Raw genomic sequence first — 16,562 nt, 5'->3', positions numbered from 1 at the left:
AAAGAATAAAATAATGCCATTTGCAGCAACATGAATGAACCTAGAGATTATCATACTAAGTGAAGTCAGAAAGAGAAAGACAAACATATGGTAACAAATACCATATGTTATCACTTATATATGGAATCTAAAATATGACACAAATGAACTTATCTATGAAATAGAAACAGACTCACAGATATAAAGAAAAGACTGTAGTTGCCAAGGCGGAGGGAGGGTGGGGGACAGAATGGATTGGAATTTTGTGATTAGCAGATGTAAACTATTATATACAGAATGAATAGACAACACGATCCTTCTATATAGCACACAAAACTCTAATATCCTGTAATAAACCATAATGGAAAACAATATGAGAAAGAATAAATATACATATAACCAAATCATTTACTGTATACCAGAAATTAACATACCATTGTAAACCAACTATACTTCAATAAAATACATTTTAAAAAAATAACATTCAACAGCTTGTACAATCTTAGCAATTAGGAAACGCTCTTGAAATAGCAGATACTACAATTAAATTTTGCTTAAATGCAATTATACTGATGAATATGCAAAAACTATGTACATGATACAAATGATAAATAATCTAATATTTTTTTTCTGAACTTGTCATACTGTTATAATCAACCCTATCAAAAGTTAACCCTTTTCAATACTTATCTGATCTCTTTATTTCATGGAGCCATGGTTATGGAAGCGCTACAGAATCTTAAGGATAGTATCTTTCATTTTTTTTATAGGGCTCATATAATTAAAAAGGACATTTGAGGCATATTAACCCTCCACGTGTGATAATAATCTGCTTTTTGTACTGCCACGTACAAGGGTGTCCAGTATGATAGTAAGGACAGAGTGCTTGTTTCCTTCACCTCAGCCTAGGAAGAGATAAAAAGATGTACTAATATTTCCTAGACACTGAAATTCTGAGAGATTTCCTCCCTTATCTTGTAAGAAATAAACAATAAACTGGTTTTATATCTTGAAATTTGTGACAGGAAAGTCACATGCAGGTAGAAGTACTGCCAGTTCAGACAACAGTGCAAAATGTTTGGTTGACAAGAGGAGAAATCATTTTTTCATCTGATTCCAGTGATTTTTTTTTTTTTAATTTAAGCTCTCATTGGTGACTGCACATCCATGATCCATCTGGTGGGCAGTCAAACTTTCAAGGGTGCAGCTGAGTTGGTCCTAAGGGAGCCACAAGAGTGCAGATACTGCAGAAAAGCCTCTGGAAGATGGAAAAAGAGAGCAAAGAATAGCATGGCTTCTCCCTTCTTTCTACTCTCTGTTCTACCCCCAGTGTTTTTGGCCACTCCTATATGTTGATACATGTATTAATATAAATGTAGTAGGAGTTGAAAAGTTAGTCAGGAAATCTGACCAATGTTAAAAGCCAAACTAAATAATTCAGACACAAGAATTTTTCTTTTTCTTCTTGAGAAGGTTTTTATTCCTAAAATATTTCAGTCATTTCCTTTACTCTGTGTTTAAGATACTGACACGTTTCTCAGGTTTGTCAAGAGTGAGAATGAATCAGCTTTTATTACATGGATCGTATGCATGAGAGGCTTTGAGATATCCTAAAGTATTAATGTCACTGTGTCAGCTCAATTCATCACACATTGATTTTTAAGCTAAAATATATTATTTATACTATGATTGCTGCTTGCTATTTTCCTGAAGTGATCAAAATGATTACTCTGTATTTTCTCATTCCAGTTTGCAGTCCCTGGAGGAGTGTAGCTATTTATTATTGTCCTTATTTTTTATATTAAAAAAACTAAAATGAAGAAAATTTAAATCTGATCACAGTGATTTAGTAACTTACTGATATAAGCCATATGGTATAATTTTTCCTGTTTCAGTATGCTTTTTAAATAAGTTATTTTTCCTACATAATTTTAAAAAAGTATTATTTATTCCTACTCTTAGTTTCATATATGTGCATAATTATATGCACTGCTTACATATTGCTCACAATTTCTTACATATAGAATTGCACTCCATTAATAAAATTTCCAAGTGAATAAAGCATGAATCAGCAATGTAACTGATCTTCTGTTTCATTATTGGCTTAAAGCACAAACCTCTGACTAAAGAAAAAAATATACTCCCTTAGATATAAAACACTGCTGCTCATAAGACTTCCACTATGGAGATGTTAAGTAATAAATAAAATAATCAAACAAAAAATAATCAAATAATACTTATTTAAACCCATCAAACTTGAAAGGGTGTATGTTTAGAATGATTTACTAACCACTTCAAAAAAAGCAGAATGCTAGACCATATAATATTTCTTTACACATTTTTCAATAGATATTCATTGAATATCAGTATTAAGCAGTCACTAATGTGAAAGTTTCATATAGATATAGGTAAGTAATGGTTTTTGCCTTTAAAGAGGTGAAAATCTGGTAACAAACTCTTGCAAAAATATCCATAAGCAATGACAAAATATTGCACACACACACACACTCAAGAAAAACATGAGAGAGAGAAGTCTTATTTAAGAGAAGAATGTGAAGGGATGCAGTTGGAAAGGGTTTTACAAAAGAGGATGCACGTGAGTTGAGTTTTAGAAGTTGAAAAGGTGACCACCATGAGAACTTTACAAGAGAATTGTACAGTCTAGGCAGGAATAAAGTACAAAGCACAGAAGTAGGAAACAGAAGGAAGTGCTCAGGATAGCTGAAGCATATGGAGGAGGCAGTGATGAATAATGAGGTGAGAGGGCTCTCATCAGGGGGGAATCTCATAGGCTACTTCCTGAATAAAGATATTGATTATCATACTATAGAGTAGCTCTCCTGTGCTAGCCTGGAAAAGTTGTCTGCTCTCCAGGATACTGAGTTCATAAGGCCTGGGAAATAATACGTTCTCAGATCATAGATCTTGGACCCCCCAAAATTTTAATTCACACATTTAGGGCTTAAGAAATGAGACAGTGCCTGACAGCTTTCTTCTTCAGTCCAGACCCTTCTAGGACCCCCTCCCCGAATTTATCTGGGTCTACTCAGAGTATCTGCAGATACCATTCTCTTGGATTTTAGAATTTTTCCTAAACTTAGATTGAACATTCCACAAGAGTTGATGTATCTTGCACAATCCTGACCAAATCTGTCAGGCAATCCTAAATATTTCAGACTGTTCAGACAGCTGGATAATGTGTGTGAAACTGGAATGCAACTGCTGGATGAATAAGATACCATGTCCTCCCTTATTATAGTTAGGGATTCAAATGATTGCAGTTTAATTTCATGTAACTGTGTTTGAGCCACTACCGTGTGTTAACACATGGGCTAAGGGCTAGGTGGAACACAAGGCTGAAAATGACACTTCACTACCCTCAAGGCTCATGACCCCAAATTAGGTTAGATGGTACACTCGATGCTTAACCGCCAATGGCCAGTGATATTAAAGCTGGAAACGAGAGTAACAAGGGATTCTTTTCTACCCTTTCCTTTCTCTGTTGTAGTTACAGAAATAATCATATTTAAGAGGCAGAAGTTTCTCAAAGTTATACTGAAGCAGAGCAATGGTACAGAGAGACAATCTCCACCATTAGCTGTGGGCTCTTCCAACAGCTGGAGAAGGCAATGGCAACCCACTTCAGTACTCTTGCCTGGAAAATCCCATGGACGGAGGAGCCTAGTAGGCTGCAGTTCATGGGGTCACTAAGAGTCAGATATGACGGAGCGACTTCACTTTCACTTTTCACTCTCATACACTGGAGAAGGAAATGGCAACCCACTCCAGTGTTCTTGTCTGGAGAATTCCAGGGACGGAGGAGCCTGGTGGGCTGCCGTCTATGGGGTCGCACAGAGCCGGACATGACTGAAGCGACATAGCAGCAGCAGCAGCAGCTCCCAACAGTAAGCCTCTAGACAATATCAGAGCTTTCTGCCAGGAATGTGGGCTTATAAAAATGAGGGGGAAAAGAACTCCACAAATGACATAACAAGATATACCAATTATTACTACATAATAAACCACACAACACTTAGTGGTTCAGAGCAATAACTTTTTTTGGCTCACAGTTCTGTGTGTAAGGTGGCTAGTTAGCTAATCTCCATTTGGCTCACTTACGCTGCTACAGTTGGCGGGTGGGTCAGCCACTCACCAGATTTGGATGGCCTTATTCACATGTGTGCCAACTGACATATTATTGGCCAGGGTGACAGAAACAGCCTCTGAGGCCCCTAGACTTAGAACAGGCACACTATGCATTCTACTGGGCAAAGCAAGCTACACAGTCAGCTGGGATTTCAAAAGTGGGGAAACAGATGCTGTTAAGTCACACTGTGAAGACTCTGGATACAGGAATGAGAGAACTGTGGCCATATTTGCAGACTACCAAATAAGAGGATTGAGAAAATTGTTTAAACAGCACTGCACATTTCTACATTTTTTCCACCATATATGTTTTATGGTAATACATTGTTTGTTATTCAGTCGTGTCTGACCCTTTGTGACTCCATGTACTGTAGCATGCCAGGCTTCCCTGTCCTTCACTATCTCCAAGAGTTTGCTCAAACTCATGTACATTAAGTTGGTAATGCCATCCAACCATCTCATCCTCCATCGCCCCTGCTCCTCCTGCCCTCAGTCTTTCCCAACATCAGGGAAATGAGTCAGCTCTTCGCATCAGGTGGCCAAAGTATTGGAGTTTCAGCTTCAACATCAGTCCTTCCAATGAACACCCAGGACTGATCTCCTTTAGGATGGACTGGTTGGATCTCCTTGCAGTCCAAGGGCCTCTCAAGAGTCTTCTCCAACACCACAGTTCAAAAGTATCAACTGTTCAGTGCTCAGATTTCAATATAACAAAACGTGAAATGGCTTGCAGTGTGACAAGGAAGGGCATTGGCTGAGGGTAGATTAACTGAAAACATACTTGAAATACAGTTACAGGGTGGCTAAATTAATCAAGGAAAGAAACACAACTTTCACAACAATCCATATGATTGAAGAGTTTCCGTGAAAGTCTAAAAGTAATCATTTGAAACCTAACTATTCTTTAGGTTCCACTGTGTTCATCGTCCTTGAGATTTTATGTTATAACAATATCCTATGGCTGATTTATAAATGTGTAGAGAATAGTTTCTCTTTCTAATATCCCTCAATCCAATTCCAAAAACATGGTTGGTTGGGTTTTTTTTTAATAATTTTTATTTATTTATTTATTATTTGTGGCTGGGTTGGGTCTTCCTTGCCTTGTGCAGTTAGTGGGGGCTTCTCTCTTGTTGTGGGGTGCAGGCTTCAGCAGTTGTGGTGTACGGGCTTAGTTGCTCTGTGGCATGTCAGATCTTCCCAGACCAGGGATCGAACGCATGTCCCCTGCATTAGCAGACAGATTCTTAACCACTGGACCACCAAGAAGTCCAGTTGGTTGCTTTCTTTATGATTTGTTGCCATATCTTTTCCGTATGTTTCTGTCCAATTTTATTACTGAGAGACACCATGACGTGGCACAGGGAATGTAGCATTAATATTGCCTGTGTCATAAGGATACTGGGTTTTGCCTAAGAATAAAAGCCTGCATCCAAAACCAAGTTCTTCAGCCAGTCTGTGAGATGGATCAGTCTGGTGACACTTGGACCTTCACTAACAGTCACTCATTGTAATCCTCCAGCCCTTTAGGCTGGCAGAAATGCTGTAATTGGACACGAAGTCCGAAAGAAGCCTCGCTGGTGGCTGCAGTTCAGTTCTGAGAGTGCAAGGCAGGGGTGATGATTTTGAGCATATGCTAGAGCCAGTTGTGGTGGGAAAAAAGCAGGGCTCCTGCTGCCCCTGTTGATCCTTCTGAGATGGAAAGAACAAGATTTATGGCAGGTTCCACAGCCTTCAAAACAGGCCAGCAAGCTCCATGTGTCCTTTTTCTGATTGAAAGCCTGGATACACACTGTGTATATAACTTGGCCTAAGTAAAATAACTTGGCTGACCCATATTTACATTTCACTGCTGGTGTCCTAAACACAACTAGGATGGGCCTGGTGGCTGGTCTTGGCACACAGCACAATGTTTGTGTTTTTCTTCCCTTGGTGCCCCAGACGTTAGCTTCATTTCTGATTGGCATTAGCATCTGCAGCTGTTTCTGCTCGTCTCCTCATCTCAGGCCTCTCAGTGATAGCAGCGCTTTATGTCATCCATTCATTCTTCACCAAACAATCCTGAAAATCTGCTCTGCAAAGAAATTAAAAAAAAAAAAAAACTCTCAAGATAAGAATATTTTCTTAATTTGCTGTGACAAGTAGTCATAAAAGCCAAACAAATTTGTTCTTCTTTCACTTCTCACATCTTTCATTTGAAGACAGCTGAGCTCAATGAAGACTGTGTGATGACTCCTGTAGTCCCAGCATGCTGACCCACAGACTGTGAATAAAATTCAACTTCAGTTTTGTCTTCTCCTGGATGTATATCCTTCCCCAAGCAAGTAAGGTTTAATCTGCTCAGTTGTGCCCAACTCTATGCAACCCTGCAAAATGTAGGACTAAGAATCTAGCCCACCAGATTCCTCTGTCCATGAATTCCCTACACTTGATGAAAATTCTGACAGTCACAGGGCTTTTGTTTCCACTCCTAAATAATACATTGTCTTAAAATATTGGTAAACCAAAAAACAGTTTCATTTCAGTATGCAGAATATCTACTGAAATATTCTGATCACTGAATCTTCTCTTCCACAACCCAGATTTGCTTCACGGAGTTGGTATTCTGCCCCCCACCTGTCCTGGTTGAGATTTTTCTTCAGTCATTAGCTGCAGTGAATGAAGAGATCAGATGGTTCTTATTTGGACTGGTGCCGTCTCAGTTGACAGTCCTCTCTGGCCTTGAAGGAAGAGAGAAGTCAGCTTCTTCTTCTGGGCCTTGTGGAGTTTTACCTCCTGGGCTCCTAAGTCCTAAAGAGCCCAAACCCCTGGGGAAATGAACCTCTATGCCAGAGGGCAATGGGATGTTCCACAGAGCATCTTCTTTCTTCTGCTGCTGAGGTCTTCCTGCCCCTTGTGTGGCACCGTGGGACAGGAGCCACAAGTCTCATGTTGGCTCTTTCGCTTTAAATGGCCTATATCTGATTCACAAGAAGTGGTGGTATATTCTGTGAGAACTCTGAAAGTCTAAGCAGAGCCAAGGCAGTGTTCTTCTGACTCTATCACCAAATCTAGTGGTATCACATCAAGTGGTTCTTTCAAAGATCACCCAAGGCTTGGGCTTAGAAATTAGCATGGTCCAAAATTTAATTTTGAGGGCTCAAAGCAAAGCACCAAGTTTCTCCAAAGAGATCTTACCAGTCTCTTTCCAAAGTCTCTGATATCTTTTTTATGTCCTTGATTTGGCAGAGGGGTGCAAGAGCCACAGTTTTTGGGTTCTGTTTCCTTTAAAAAATCAGGATTTGGGGACAGGGACATAAGCTGCCCACACTATCTGTTATCTGACACTTTTCCTTATGGTACCTCAGTGGAAACCTGAAGCAGGCACGGTCCCGTATTACACTCACTAGATAACTCTGCAGTAACAATTTAATCTTCTGGATCTGTATTTTCTCCTTCATAAAATGAGAAGGGTGAAGCTCCGTATGTACTCTCCTCATACATGTACATGGGTGCTTCCCTGATAGCTCAGTAGGTAAAGAAACTGCCTGCAATGCAGGATACCCCAGTTCAATTCCTGGGTTGGGAAGATCTGCTAGAGAAGGGGAAAAGCTACCCACTCCAGTAATCTGGCCTCAAGAACTAATCCATGGGGTCGCAAAAAGTCAGATAGGACTGAACGACTTTCATTTGGAACTTCCCTGGTGGCTCAGGGGGTAAAGCGTCTGCCTGCAATGCGGGAGACCTGGGTTCGATCACTGGGGATCGGGAAGATCCTCTGGAGAAGGAAATGGCAACCCACTCCAGTACTCTCTGCTGGAAAATCCCATGGACGGAGAAGCCTGGTAGACTACAGTCCATGGGGTCACAAAGAGTAGGATATAACTGAGTGACTTCACTTTCACTCTGCATATAAGTTAAATAAGCAGGGTGACAATATACAGCCTTGACGTACTCCTTTCCCTATTTGGAACCAGTCTGTTGTTCCATGTCCAGTTCTAATTGTTGCTTCCTGACCTGCATACAGGTTTCTCAGGAGGCAGATTGGGTGGTCTGGTATTCCCATCTCTTTCAGAATTTTCCACAGTTTGTGGTGATCCACACAGTCAAAGATTTGACGTAGTCAATAAAGCAGTAATAGATGTTTTTCTGGAACTCTCTTGCATTTTCGATGATCCAGCGGATGTTGGCAATTTGATCTCTGGTTCCTCTGCCTTTTCTAAAACCAGCTTGAACATCTGGAAGTTCACGGTTCATGTATTGTTGAAGCCTGGCTTGGAGAATTTTGAGCATTACTTTACTAGTGTGTGAGATGAGTGCAACTGTGAGGTAGTTTGAACATTCTTTGGTGTTGCCTTTCTTTGGGATTGGAATGAAAACTGACCTTTTCCAGTCCTGTGGCCACTGCTGAGTTTTCCAAATTTGCTGGCATATCGAGTACAGCACTTTCACAGCATCATCTTTTAGGATTTGAAATAGCTCAACTGGAATTCCATCACCTCCACTAGCTTTGTTCGTAGTGATGCTTCCTAAGGTCCACTTGACTTCGCATTCCAGGATGTCTGGCTCTAGGTGAGTGATCACACCATCGTGGTTATCTGGGTCATAAGGATCTTTTTTTGTACAGTTCGTCTGTGTATTCTTCCCACCTCTTCCTAATATCTTCTTCTTCTGTTAAGTCCATAATATTTTTGTCCTTTATTGTGCCCTTCTTTGCATGAAATGTTCCCTTGGTATCTCTAAAATTTCTTGAAGAGATCTCTAGTCTTTCCCATTCAATTGTTTTCCTCTATTTCTTTGCATTGATCACTGTGGAAGGCTTTCTTATCTCTCCTTGCTATTCTTTGGAACTCTGCACTCAAATGGGTATATCTTTCCTTTTCTCCATTGCCTTTTGCATCTTTTCTTTTCTCAGCTATTTGTTAAGGACTCCTCGGACAACCATTTTGCCTTTTTCACATTTCTTTTTCCTGAGGATGGTCTTGATCACTGCCTCCTGTACAATGTCATGAACCTCCGTCCATAGTTCTTCAGGCACTCTATCAGACCTAATCCCTTGAATCAATTTGTCACTTCCACTGTATAATCATAAGGGATTTGATTTAGGGCATACTTGAATGGTCTAATGGTTTTCCATACTTTCTTCAATATAAGTCTGAATTTGGCAATTAGTAATAGCAGTAATAATAGTAATAATTGACAGGGTTGATTTGAGGATCATATGACACAAATTTGATAGTGGTATTTATAGTATGAAATGAATCCTGATTGTTACCTTTAAATATATTCAGTAGTCTAGAAAGAAAACAATTATTTTTCTACTTATTCAGAATGGTGATGAAACAGTAACTTTGTGATTATTACCTAGATGTTCAGTTCAGTACCTAAATGTACAAGCCTGTAATACAACCAGAAACATGAGGAGTATTAAAACTGAGGGCCAGAAAGTAAAGTAGATCCTGAATGTAGTGAGGGATACATTCTAAGATCTTTGTGAATCTACTGACTGGCTAGGCTCTTGATTCTCTCTCAAATCACATTTTAGTCAAGCCACATGCCATATTCCTGAGACTATCACCATGTGAGTAGTTGAAACATTGACTAGAACATTCCAGTCATACTTATCACAAGGAGTGGGGTATTCTTGTTCATGTCTGGTCCAAATCATCACTAAACTAGACATTTCACTCTATAATGTCCCTAAAACTTCTATTAGTATCTCAGTAGGAGCCATCATTCTTTTAAATTCCTTGACATCTGCTTCATATTCAACCTCAATATTATGCTTTCTTTTTAGGGGGAATATAAAAGAAAATGTTTGCTTCTATTTGTTAGGGTTTTTTTTTTAATCTTTTTAAAAGAATTATTATAGAAGTTTATATATTACCTAGGTGAGACAATTTCATTCTCTGGTGGATGACTCAAATTCATGCCTTTGCAAAATGACAAATATCATCTAATACATCCTAAAATCTCTAAAGTCCTGACCATTGAATCCTCAGTGCCAAAGTCTACTACCATATCTAACAGCTCACCATGAACACATTTCCTCATTAATTCAATTTCCCTGTTTCTAATCACATCTCTCTCTTCAAAACTCCAACATCTCTGTTTTCTTTTAGTTGATAATCTCACTTTTTAATTAACTGAGAAACGAAAATAACCCCATTTCCCAAAACCAATTACTGACCCATCCAGTGACTTCTGTCCTGAAATCAACCCCCACGCCCACCTACATCACATTCCTCTTCTCTCCTGAATTGTGCCCACCAGCAGGCAAACGGGGAATTCTCTCCCACATTTGAATCCCTTTTTTGACCACTACTCCTTTCCCTTTTCTGCCCCATTTGTATCTTCTGCTTCTTTTCTAAACTGCTGTCAGTGCTTAATATATTTCCTCTTACACACTCTCTTGAACCTAACCTAGACTGGCTGAAATTCCTACCACACCAAATATTCTGTCCTGACTAACAATGATTTCCATCTTGCAAGATCGTAAGTGCTTTCTATGTCCTCACATTTCTCAAATGATTCACTCTTAGTCAAACAATATTTTCACAGTTGATGGTTGCTTTCTTCTTCAAAACTTCTTGTCTCTTAAGTTTCTGGGAAACCATATTCTTCTGATTTACTTTCCACTATATTAACTGCACTTGCTCAGTCTTGTTTGTTGAACTTTTTCCCCAGCCGAAACGTTACACTAGCCAAGAGATCGACCTCATTCTTTCTCGTCTCTGTTTACACAGACTCCCTAGATTGTATCTTATATCTGTTTTCTTCTCCACCTACTATTATGGCTTTAAAGAAAATGTAAATGTAGATGAATAGTAAATTCATATAGTAGGTCTCTATCTTTTCCCTGAGGTCCACACTTGTAAAGCCAGCTGCTACTTAGTGATTATCATGCAGGTGTCTGCCTGCAATGCGGGAGACCCAGGTGCAATCCCTGGGTCGGGAAGATCCCTGGAGAAGGAAATGGCAACCCACTCAAGTACTCTTGCCTGGAAAAGTCCATGGACTGAGGAGCCTGGTAGGCTACAGTCCACGAGGTTGCAAAGAGTAGGACACGACTGAGCGACTTCACTTCACTTCACTTCTTCAGGCACCTCAAATTTAACACAACAAAAACAAGGTTTATTTTTATCAACATCTAAGCCATTTTTCCCTAATCTTCTCCATTCAAGTAAATGACACCCCTTCCTATGAGGTTATTCAGACCAAAATCCAAGCAGTCATCTATGACTGTTCTCTTTCCTTCACATCCCACATCTAGTTCACCAGCCAAGTCAATTTGGCTTTGTACTAAGATTATAATCTTGCTCATTTCTCTCCACATAAACTATATCACTTCAGTACAGGCCACTCTTTCTCTAACTTGATTTCAGCAATAGCCTCCCTACTGGTGCCCTTGCTTCTACCCTTATCCATAGGCAACTCATCCTCCTTTTAGTCTGTGTCTGATGGCATAACTGTTCTTGAGACCCTCTAATGCCTTGACATTGCTTTTAAAATAAAATGTGTGCAAACTAAACAAAATTCAACTTTCTCACATGAAAAAAAATGCATTTTTGTTAAAGAACAGAGATTATGGATATATAAACTATATATGTTTATATGGACATGTATACATACACATAGCAAGTTAGTGAATAACTTCAATAAGTCAACAAGTTAAAACTATTGTTTTTATTTCTTATAATAAGTTATTATCTTTAATTAAAAGCCAGCTAATAAATACAAAAAAGAAGACTAAAAAGGTGTCATAAAATATTAAGATAACAGGATACTTCTAAGAGCTCTTGTGTTTTGAATTAATTTCTTCAGATTAAGTACCCAGGTTCCTAGAAACGGCCATTCCTTCAGCTACCCATCCCTCATTAGAGTGACTTGAATAGGAAAAAAAAATGTATATATATGAATGAAGTAATGATATATATATATATATATGAAGTGTGTGTGTGTGTGTATATATATATATAAAAATATATGAAGTAATGATCTGACTCAACAAATTTTCCTATTAATAGTCAGTCCCTTTTTGCTAGTCTCCATACCAAGACTCTTCATGTTATTCAACAGTGGAATGGAAGGGACCCAAGAAGTGACAATCTACATTATAAAGCTTTCAAAGGAAATTTAAATTCTTGCTTATTTACTCATCCGTGCATATCCTCTATTAACTGATATAAAATTTATCAAGATAATCAAATCTCCCAGAAATCATAAAGAGTGTGAAAATCATTACTCACAAATGCCTTTTTTCTTCATAGATATTCCTAGCTCCTGGTGAGTCTGAGACTTTTCTAATCCTCCAGAGTATGTGGATAATGACACATTATTCAGAGCTAAAACATTCCACCTTCCCAAGCATTTCAATTTGAAATCAAGATAGTGCTCCAGTGTTTGTTCAGTGACCATCAAATGCCCCAGTACTGGAAAGTATTTCTGCACTACATCTTGTACTGGGCTTTGGGCCAAAAACTTCCCACTGTAGAAGTTCCCATTGGCCTCTATAAGGGAGAAATGATTTTACCCTAAACTTTAATTAGGAAGAAAATGGTGATAAAACTGCTTAGTCTTTTCCTCCCATGCTGGGTAAAGCAACCATCACATCTCTAAATGGATAAAACTCTCTACCTAAAATTTTGCCATTGACTACTGAAGTAATGAGAACTATTCCCCTCCTGGCTAGCTTTCCCATCTCAGATTCCTTACCCTCGCAGGGGATGGGGCCAACCCACCATGAAGCAAAGCCAGTCTCATTCTCCTGTTGCAACAATTGTTGGGACAGAGCCATGGAGGAAACACTGTGGGAAAGCAATCAAGACAACAGAGTGAGTTAATTTTATGCTGTCAGAATAAAGCTTCATAACTCACGGATGTGAGGAATTGACAAGCAAACCTTACAGTCAAATCAGCTTCTCTACTCATCAAAGAGTCTCTTTATCCCTGGAAATGATATAAACTTCAAACCCAATCACAATCTGGTTCATTTCCTGTTGCCCAAAGAAATGTCTGTTCATAACTTTCATTTTAATGGTTTTAACATAAACAATCTCCTCACCATCATAAATTCACCAGTTCAGATTTCAAAGATAAACTCTGTAACAATGGTTAAATAATTTCAAAGGATATCTTTATATGAGGAAGCTCATCATTGTGTGGGATCATGTAGAGTGTGTGTGTGTGTGTGTGTGTGTGTGTGTGTGTGTGTGTGTGTGTGTGTAGGTGTGTATGAAGGGTGGGAGAGAGAGGGAAGCGACAGTGGAAAGAAAGGGAAGGGAAACTTCCTACAAAATGAAACTGTTTTGCAGAATAGAAATATTTCCCAGCAACCCAAGTGAGATCAGCCATAAATAAATTTCAAATGAACTCCTCAGTAGGCAACTCTGAGCCCTCAAAGGATGATCTGTTAACTCTATACCATCCTTCTGGGTTATGGGGTTGCAAAGAGTCGGACACAACTGAGTGACTGAACAACAATAATACCAAACTTCCAGTAACACTCTATTACTCATATCAATAGCCAAGATATTTAGAATAGACATTTAGAATATCTGGCTCATAAATCCTGTCCCAGCCAATGCATGTGCTGATTTACATAACCCCATCACCTAGGAGGGCCATGCATTTTGGCTTGTCTGACTCAATGACCTACTAGTGACTTTATTTTACCATCTCCTCCCTGTGACTTAAGAGAAACAGTAGCAAAATTAATGGCAAAATAGCTGCATAAAATATGTAGCCTGAGCTGTGATAAAGATAATGTATCTAATTACAGTCCAAGAAGTCCTCATGAATATAACACTCAAAGCAGGAACTCATTCCTTTAATTATATATGCAGTAAAGATGGCTAAGGGTCTGAGAACACTGATTATTGTCATTTTATACTTTCGAGGGAGCCCGGTAAATTGTCTGTTAGGGATTAAATATAAAGAGCATAGACTGTAGTTCTTGCTTCTATTTATGATGCAGTAATTATATAGATGTAAATATATTTCAGTGCCATTTCTTTTTAGCTCGAGTACCTCCATCTGCACCATGGTGTTTAAGCTGTACTTTTTCTATATTCTTTATTCTGACATGGCCAAAATAATCTACAATGTTCATCTATATTTTATGCTTTCTTGTCTAAAATGCAAATAGAATCATTTAAAAGCTAGTTTTCTGGGCATAAAGAATCGCTAGTCCTCAGAGAGCAGGTGGCAGATAAGTTCACTGAGTTATCATGTCTATGTGTACATGGTATATGAATCTTCCAAATGAACAAGAACAACCTAGTTGAATCACTGAGATACTCCTTGGGATGACAAACATGCAAATTACACACATGCAGTTTTCAACAGTGCACATTTCATAGCTTTTAAAAATACTGGCAAATATTAGTGCAACAAATACGAATCAAATTCAGAGTACTTTTCAGTACACTATTCAGGTATACTATAAGCTAATTCTAAACATGACATGCCCTTGAGAATAAAATATTTTAACAAATTAATTTTATTTGGGTTGATTCTACTGCAGCCTTTTCGTGCAAGAGAAATGCACTCCAGATATATACATCACAATTTGTTTCAATTTTCGTTGGACCAGCAGAAGTAAAATACAATCTAGGAAGAAGAAAAGAAAAACAAAAAATCTTTTCCCAGGGTCATGCTAAGAATACAACAATTTTATAGAGACACAGACACGCTGGTATGTAAGTTCCAGTTTGGCAAACTTGAATGAAGCCAAAGATGGATGAATCCTGTCCCCAACCACACCTTAAAAGTTGTCACTAATCAAAAAACAGATGTGTTGATTTTAGCTCTATTCAAAACATTTATAAATTATTTATAAGGTTTTTTGGGGGGATCCTAAAGAAAACAATGATGTTTTAGTTAAATCCTCAGCATTTTTCTGATTCACTTAATGTTAACAAGGCCATAGATAAGAAGTACATGTGAATTATAAGAAGAGAAATATAAATATATGTGAGATGAGAAATGTAAAAGGAAGTTACAGGTCTTAGAATAGGTCAGTCTTAATTTTTTTAAGTCATAAAACTTTTCCAGCTCCATGCCTTTCCCCTTTCTTTTGCTCAACACTGTTAAAAAGTGTGGGAAACAGCTGTCTGTTGTGGTTTTAAAAGCAGGAGAGTTACTAGTGTCTAACAAACTGTGAAGAGATGTGTGATGTGTCATAATATGTAGGCAGCATTTGGGTTGATTAATCTTCCTTTGGTTGATTCAGACTCCCTTACATGCAAGCTTGAAAAGAAAATTGAGGCCATACAGTATGCTTTATCAGGCTGTTATTTACACATTAACACATCCCACGTACAAGGGGTAACCAGTGCTTTAAAAAACATTAGCTTTACCATATTTAGATGCAACACAGCTTGTCCCTTCAAAAAAAAAAGTTCATGGTTATCCAAAATAATGAGATTGTAAAGTAAGCCATAATTATTAAATGTCTTATAAAAACATTCTAACATGCTGTTAGAAACAGCATGATGAAAAGAAAAACAGATCAAACTTGAGAGCACTTTTAAAAAGAGTACCAAAAATCACCCCACCATAAAACCTCAACGTCAACCTATTTAATACATAGTGGAATGGGACTGAGCACACACACATGTAGTGGCATTTATACAAATTCAATTTCTTATTCAGTGGGCTTTCACTTTGAGGGGTGGGAATGGATGGGGGGAATGGGAACATATCCCCTAATTTATCTTTTACACATTTCCCCAGGGTATGCAACAGGCTTCCCAGGTGGCTCAATGATAAAGAATCTGCCTGCCAATGCAGGAGACACGCGTTTGATCCCTGGGTCAGGAAGATCCCCTGGAGAATGAAATGGCAACCCAGTATTATTGCCTGGAAAATTCCACAGACAGTGAAGTCTGCCAGACTACAGTCCAGGGGTCACAATGTTGTCACCCATTTCTCCAGTGTATGAGGCAACAAGCTTAATGCAAAAGCCCCACTCTGGTGATACAAGAGCAATATAGGACTTTTTCAAGATAATTTTAACATGTGATGTTTGTCTCATGTTCTTACTTTAGAACAGAACTTTCTCATTAGATGTGATTCTACCATAGTATGTATTTACCTTAAAGTATTCAAATAGAATTTCTGGTGCTTACATTTACCATCTCAACTGACTGAAAAGTGTTTATTTTTTCTCTTCAGATATTATTTCTGACAAATTGCTTGCTGTTAAAATTTGGAAAACAACTCTTCAAACAGTCTCAAGTTAAAGAAGTTCCTCAAACAGACTGTTTTAACTTTAGTTAATTCGTCAGACTCCTGAGTACAAGCTCCCTCTGAAAGGACTTTCACTAGTGATTTCATCTACCTCATCTCTAGAATCCCATTTTCCCCTTCCCTGCTCTCCAGCTGCTCCCCCAACTTTAAATATGTCTCCTGATTCTTCTGCAAGGAATGTCTTCTGTCTCTGTGTATCACAGCTACAC

General features: G+C 38.4%; 1 long non-coding RNA gene across 1 annotated transcript in view; it reads right to left on the bottom strand.

The window, feature by feature from the left end:
• Positions 1-16,562, bottom strand: part of LOC145528758 (uncharacterized) — a 171,998-nt gene that overhangs the window by 8,149 nt on the left and 147,287 nt on the right. The window contains exon 6 of the long non-coding RNA XR_014070622.1: positions 12,817-12,908. This is a non-coding gene — a long non-coding RNA (uncharacterized LOC145528758). The remainder of the gene's footprint in view (positions 1-12,816; positions 12,909-16,562) is intronic.

Source organism: Giraffa tippelskirchi, chromosome 2, assembly GCF_054371585.1.
Source record: "Giraffa tippelskirchi isolate mGirTip1 chromosome 2, T2T-mGirTip1v1.2.pri, whole genome shotgun sequence".
NCBI lineage: Eukaryota > Metazoa > Chordata > Mammalia > Artiodactyla > Giraffidae > Giraffa > Giraffa tippelskirchi.
Note: the sequence above shows the minus strand (reverse complement) of the source record. Positions and strands in the feature narration are given on the sequence as shown.